This window comes from Equus przewalskii, chromosome 4 (assembly GCF_037783145.1).
Source record: "Equus przewalskii isolate Varuska chromosome 4, EquPr2, whole genome shotgun sequence".
NCBI classification, from domain to species: domain Eukaryota; kingdom Metazoa; phylum Chordata; class Mammalia; order Perissodactyla; family Equidae; genus Equus; species Equus przewalskii.
This window is the reverse complement of record NC_091834.1, coordinates 93621192-93628943: the sequence shown is the minus strand read 5'-3', so window position 1 is coordinate 93628943 and position 7752 is coordinate 93621192.

The window sequence follows — 7752 nt, the reverse complement described above, 5'->3', positions numbered from 1 at the left end:
TTTTCACTGAGCCAGCCTTTAGTACTTCCAACTTTATTCATAATGTGTTTATTTTTGTATTACTAGCAAGACCCATGAGTGCCCATGTTTATTACATGTTCATTTTTGTGCTTTTATACACATCTTAGAATAAACAGGGAAATAGATTTTGGGGGGGGGACTTATTTTATGTTATTTGAATTTTTGAACTAGCGTTAGACTATGTAGAAGACTGACTCTGGCTTTAAACATCACTGCCTCGAGCAGGAAAACTGAACCCAGGGGTGTGCATGTCCCTCTGAGTCCACTTGTACCTCAAAGGGGCCAATGACTCAGAGTGTTAAGAACCACCGGCTTAAGCCCATGATGCGCAGAGCACCATTTTGCCCATCTTACTGGGAAGGCCATGGGACATGATGGTGACATGCAAGGGCTATGGAGACAGACTCAGAGTTGACTCGGCTCTACTTTGTGACCTAAGGCAAGTTACACAGTCTCTCTGTGCCTCATTGCTCTCATCTGTAACGCAGAGATAAAATACCTCCTACCTCAAAGGATTGTGGTAAGAATTAAAGGACATAATTCATGTCAAGTATTTAAACCAATAACTGATGTGTAGCACATGTTGAATAATTACTAATATCATAATTGTATGTACTTGGTTTTCATGTTTCTCTTCCCTGAATTTTCAAATTCTATTTGTTACAATATAACTAATCCACAGTTCACCCACCCTCAATATGTCAATCACCCACCATATATATTTACATAATGAGGACATATGCACCTGGAATTTGGGATTAAAAATTAACAAAATAAAATATTTTATTTAATGTACTTGTATCTAGCACTGACTGTGTGTTGAGGCTGTTATTAAATACTTTACTAATATCAACCCATTAATCCTCATAATAATACTATGAGGTAGGTTCTACTATTATCCTTACTTTATAGATGAGGAAACTGAGGCCCAGAGAAGTTAAGTAACTTGCCTAAGGTTATACAGCTAGTAAGCATTAGATTTAGGATTTGAACCCTGAGAGCCTGATTCTGGAGTCTGGACCTTTACCCACTTGGCCATTTTCTTTTCTTCTTTACTGTTCAGTTGATAGAGAAGGAAGCGTTGAAAAAGAGAGAAATTAATTATCAACTTCTGACATGTTTTAAGCACATACTATGCTGGGGCTTTCACACCTACTTATTTCAATACTTTAATCTCCATTAGTACTTTTAAGAACAATCATAAAAAGATTTTTATAGAGCACTTAAATGTCAGAAATTATTTCATTTAATCCTCTAACAACCTTATGAAATAGATGCTATTATTATTGCCATTTTACAGATGAAGAAAGTAAAGCTTTAAAAGGTTCCATAACTTGCCCTAAGTCATGTGGGTAGTAAGTAGTGAAGCTGGGCTTCAAACCCAGATTATTTAGCTCTAAAACTCTTGCGTTTAACCACAACAGTCCCCTATCTCCCCAACCCTGTGGGGTAGGTAATATGATGATATTATTAAAAATTCACATGAATATTTATTCAGAATCCATTCAGAGGATACTGACCACTGACACTATTATCTACCACTTTGAAGATGGGAAAACGAATCTACAGAGACTAAATAGATCCTAGGCTGCCCCAATGAAGCATCCATCTAGACATTAGGAAAGCTAACTTCAGGCAAATTTGCGAAGCAAATGAGTATTTCCTTTGGGGTTTTGAAACTCTTTCAAACCCCTTCTCTCATCCTAGTAACTCTGACTCCCCATAGTGCTATTGGAAAATAATATATTCTCTCCAAATTATTATGATTCAATTAAGAACTCAAAATGGGTTAGAGAGGATATGATGAAATATAAATGTAGAGTTCTAAGAATGCTAATGCTGTCAGTAGACAGTTCAAAGGCAGGACGTTTCAGTTAAATAAGAATTTCTAACATTCTGATGTGTAGCTGAGGACAAGAACTCCTGCCACCCAGGGCAGAATAGTAGAGAAACTAGAAACTTTGAGAGAACTTTGGATTCAGAAATTAGAAATATGGAGAACATTTTAAGAGCAGACAACTCAGGGAATCTGATCTAATGGTAATAAACATCCAAAACGGAGTTTAATTTATGGAATTTCTGTTGACCAAGTCCAGAGATATTAAGGTTGAACTCCTAGGGCAGGTTCAACTTTAAACTGAGAGGAATGACTGATAGTAAACACCATGTAGTTCACATATGACGTTTATTAATTCTCGCAATTGCCTTGCTAAGTAGCCATTACCAACCTCTTTACTGATGAGGAAAAAGGCTACAAGAGTATCTAAGTCTCTTCCATAGAGGAGATAGAATTCATACCTAGTCTACCTGTTCCAAAGACCTCTTTTGTTTTTCTTATCATGCTGCCCCCTGGAGCAGAGAAAGAGCATGCCTCCTCCAGGATCACAATATACACTCCAATCGTGGAATACAATGGTGAACTACCAACGGCCAGGGTGAGAGAAGGAGTCAGTCAATACAGCAGAGACTGGGCCAACATAATACAGGAGAGTGTGTCTATAATTTATACAACGCATCATGCCCCTTAAACAAGAGTCCTTCAAAATGGCTCGTTGGCTATGCTAGGCTGCGTCGATTTCAGGTGCACCACATTCTACCCAAGTGGATCCAAATGATAAGATTCCTGGGCACTGATGGGGACACACTTTTCAGTGACCTCAATGAAGTCAACATGTTTGGATCCTTTTTCTCTGGTATTGACAAGTGTGACTTTTTGTTCTATGGGGGTTGTAAGTTCCAAGATTTGAGCTTGGGTTTAGGAGTAAGAAGATGAAGTTGTCCCTGATTTGGATATTCATGAATCCTCAGGCCAACGTACCATGATAATGTCACTGCCTATTAACATCTCATTACAAGGTCCTCAACAATGTGGTTTTGTTTTAAACAAACAAAAATGAGTCCCAATCTTTTAGACTTATATACTGAAATATTTGCAGGTTAAATCATATGATGTCATGATTTGCTTCAAAATAATATTAGAGGAGGGGAAGATTGGCCTTGAGCTGATATTAGTTGAAACTGGGTGGTCAGTACACAGGGGTTCATAATATCACTCTCTCTACTTGTGCGTATGTTTGAAATTTTCTGTAATAAAATCATTTTAAATGCATTCTTGCCATCAAGTTTTTGTTCATAATGTTTTGTCAATCTGCTATGCATTTCCCTTCCTCTTTTTGAAAACTCAGGTCCATATTCTCTGTGATTCTTTCTTTAGCTATTCCATCCCACAGACAGAATCCTCACCCTCCTCACACGTCATTACTTCTTTAAAGCACATATTAGAAAAGACAAAAGGTTGAAAATCAATGTGCTAAGCATCCACATTTATAAGTTAGAAAAAAATTCCAGCAAATTCAACCCAAACAGAAAGAAGATAATAAAGATAAGAGATGGAAACAACAATATAGAAAACATACAGTAGAAAAGATTACCTGGTTCTTTGAAAATTGATAACTCATGGCCTATTGTGACAATAAGCATTAACATTTAGGACAACTTTCTAGAAAATATACAATTTATCAAAATTGAATAAGAATTTTTTAAAAATCCAAAGAGGCCTGTTTCAGACAGTCAGTGAGTGGAATTCCAAAACAAAACTCAAAAGTAATGATGATCAAAAAAAGGAAACTGTAATTTAAAACTTTTCCACAAAGATAGCCCCAGGCTCAGATGACTTCATCAGTGAATTCTACCAAACATCTGTGGAAGAAATAATGCCAATCTCAAAACTCTTTCAGGGAATAGAAAAAGGGGAAACAAGCCCTGCATTGTTTTATGGGCTAGCATAACCTTGATACCAAAACCTGATAAATACATTTTAAGAAAGTAAAATTATAGGCTAATCATACTCATCAATATAAATGCAAAATTCCTAAACAAAATATTTGAAAACTTAATACAGAAATATATAAAAAGAATAGCATATGATAACCAAGTTAGGTTTATCCCAGGAAACAAAAGTAAATCCATCACTATAATTTGCCACGTTAGCAGAAAAAAGGATTTAAAAAATAATACGATCATGTTAATAGATGCATAAAAATACTTGATAGATTTCAACATAGGTTCACGGTTTTTAAAAACATTTTAGCAAAGTACAAATAAAAGTAAAAAACTTTAATCTGATAAATGATGTCTATAGTAAACCTAAGCAAGCATTATACTTAACAGCAAAAAGTTGGAAACTTCCTCCATGAGATGAGGTAAAAGACAGGACTCCCATTAACACCACTTCTATTTTACTAGAAGTAACATTTTACTAGAGTTCCTAGAGAGTGAAATAAGGCAAGAAAAAAAATAAGGATCAGAAAAGAATAAGTTAAACACATGTAAATTCAAAATTACTTATATATAATGTGATTACACATGTAAAAAATCCAACAAAACCTATAAATAAATTATTTAAATTACTGAGTTTAGCAGGATTGCTGGGAAAAGGTCATATTGTAAAATTCAGCTCCATTTTTCTATACCATTATCAACAGAAAATTAAATTTAATATACAATTTACAATAGCATCAAATATGTAGACATAAATCTAACAAAAGATGTGTAAAAAACACAAATTTATAAAACAGTATAGAGAAAAATTAAAGAAAGCCTAAATTAATAGAGAAAAAAATGTTTATTTATTGTAAGCTCGATATAGCAAAGATGTCAATTTTCTCTCACACAATTCTATAGACTAGATTACCCCCCAAAATCGCAAACGTTGTGTGTGCATAACTTGACAAGCTAATTATAAAATTTATATGAAAATGCAAGGTCCAAGAACAACTAATTACACTCTTGAAGAAGACAAGATTGGAGCAGTTCCTCTATGGGATATCAAGACGTATTAAAAAGTCACAGTAATTAACACACTGCGGTATTGATACAAGAATGAATTGATAGTGCACTGAAATAAAATATGGAGTCCAGAATCAAACCTATGCATATTTTGACAATTGGTTAACAATAAAGGCATATGTGAAGCAGTGGAGGAAAAGGATAGTGTTTTCAATAAGTGGATCTGGGGCAATGGTATAATCATACAATGGAATCTTACACGGCAACTAAAATGAATGAGCTACAGCTACGTGCAAGGAAATAATGTTGAGTGAAAGAAGCCAGACATAAATGAACATACATTACAATGCTGTATAAATAAAGTTCAATACATGGACAAAACTCAACAGTGTTTAGGGACACATGTTTATGTGGTGAAACTATAAAGAAAGCTAAGAAAGAGAGTTCATATAAATTAGAATACTGGTTACCATAGGTGGGGAAGTTAAAGTATAGTGAGCAGGACAGGGCATGAAGGGGACTTCTGGAGTGCTGGCAATATTATATTTGTCAAAAAAGAGGTCAAACTAGGAGGTAATTACACCAAGGTTTGCTTTGTGATAAATCAGTGAGCCATATGTATGACGTCCATTTGTCTGTAGAGATTTCACTATAGAAAAGTTAAAAAGAAGAAGAAATGTATTCTCTGCTCATGCCCTTCCTGGAGGCATTAGGCACTGTGTCAATGTGCACAAAGATGCTGGCAAATTCGCGGATCTGCAAGTGCAACAGAAATTCTCCACCAGCTGATGATTCTCCATCATGAGTGCTAAGGACCACTGTGTCCACCCAGAACATGCGCAAGGTAGACAAGGTCACAAACAGGATCAACAATCAGTCCAAAACCTCTGCTATTTGGGGGCCATTTGAAGGGTGGGTGAGTCAGATGATTCCATTCTGCAACTGGTCAGGGCAGAGAGCTTCATCTCAAAGAACTTCTAACTAGAGTCATGGAGGTGGAACGCTTGTCATAAATAAATAGTAAAAACACCAATAATAACAAAAAGATGTAGAAGCTATTACATATGAAGAACCAACACCAAGATCTGACGAACAGTGGAAGAGAAACACGACCTTAATATGTTGTGCCTACACAAGCGAGGGAATGATAATATCATTGACAGAAATTAGAGAAATATAGAAGAGGCTGAGTTTGAGTTTTATACATACTGTGTGTATCAGCTAGCAGCCCAGTTGGATACAGATGGCACGATGGAGAGAACTGAAGAGAGTTTAACAAAGCATAAATGAAGGTACAAAGGTATGGGCTGTCAAGGAAACTAAAAAGAGATCGTGAAGCACCTCAACTGGCAAAGCAGAAAGTTGTTACCACCCCTAGGCCTGAAGCTTCCAGAGGAGAAGTTATAAGAACTCAGCAAGAGCTGTGAAAGTAGGAGAGGGCTGCCCAACAGCTGTGGCTTTGGATAGAGAGAGGGAGCCACTCAGGCTGGAGGGACCCAAGGGGATAAATACCCCAACTTCTCTCCCCTCCACCCTCCAATCTCTTGCTGATGCCTCCCAATGCCTGGACGCAATGAAATGCAGTCCAAGGAAGTCAGCCTCCTACAGCACAGAGCAGAGTGGAGAATGCGTATGGAGCTGCAAATGGGAAAACCCAGCACATGGACTTCAAGGCAGTGATGGGACACTCAAGTAGAAATTCCCACCCTGTCCTTAAAGATATGAGACTGGAACCCAAAGAGAGCTCAAACAAGACAGCCTTCCTGCTCTCAGAGAAGTTACACTGCAGCTGGGAGAGGAGAAGGCTAAAAGACTTCAATATCTAATTGAGTTAAATGATGTGGGTCACATTATAAGTACCATATGAATGTAGAGGGAGGGACATGAGTAAGAACCAAAAATAGCATGGTTTCAGGTCAGACATGGAACTTAATCTGACCCTTCAGGATAGATGGTTTGGTTAAATAGAAGGGAAAGGACAGGACATTCCAGGAAAGGGAGAAAAATATAATTATAATAATAATCAGCATTTACTAAGTGCTAATTATGTGTCCGGCACTGTTCTTAGTGTTTTATATATAATACTACATTTAATACTCAGAACAATTCTATGAAACAGGTACTAGCAGGAGTCTGATTTAAAAGATGAGGACATTAAGGCACAGAGACGTTAAATAATGTTCCCAAGATTTAGGCACAGAGAAGTTAAGTAACTTCCTGAAAGTCACACAGCTAGTAAATGGCACAGCCAAAATTTGACTCCAGGGAATCAAGCTTCACAGCCTATGCTCTTAACCACTCTGCTATACTACCTCATACCATGAGAAGCACCATAACATGAGAAAAGGTACAGGCTTGGGAATGAGATTATTTTGGAACAGTAAAATAAATGTGCTAAAGCTGAGCTATGTGACACCCATCTTGTTTTAGACAAGCAGTGAGTGCGATTGCAAAAAATAGCTTCAGGATGATGAGGAGGAGGACAACAACAACGGCGATGGTGATGGTGATGATGATGATGATGATGATGATGATGATAGGCTTCTAGAATTCTTGTGAGCAGATAGAAGACAAGATTCACTGTTAAGGGCTGGGGTCATTATCCCGTTAGCAAAGTTTTAAGAAAAAAAGAACAGTACTGAAAAAGCAAATACTGGGAAGAATCTATGATGTGCTGATCACATGGTGCTTGATTAAGAGAAACTGGCTAAGGACCCAGAAACAAGCGCAATTCTATTGATGAAACTAGAAATAGCTAGAGAAGAACACTTTTTCAGTCAAACTGGCTTCAAGAATATCTTCTTCGTTTACTCACATAATCTTTCAACCAGTCTGTAAATTCTGATGAAACTTTTACCGTGGATCAGTCTCTATGCCAGCCTTGACAGACACAATGACAGACAACATGCACACAAACTACACCCAGTAGGAGCCTAAAGTGCA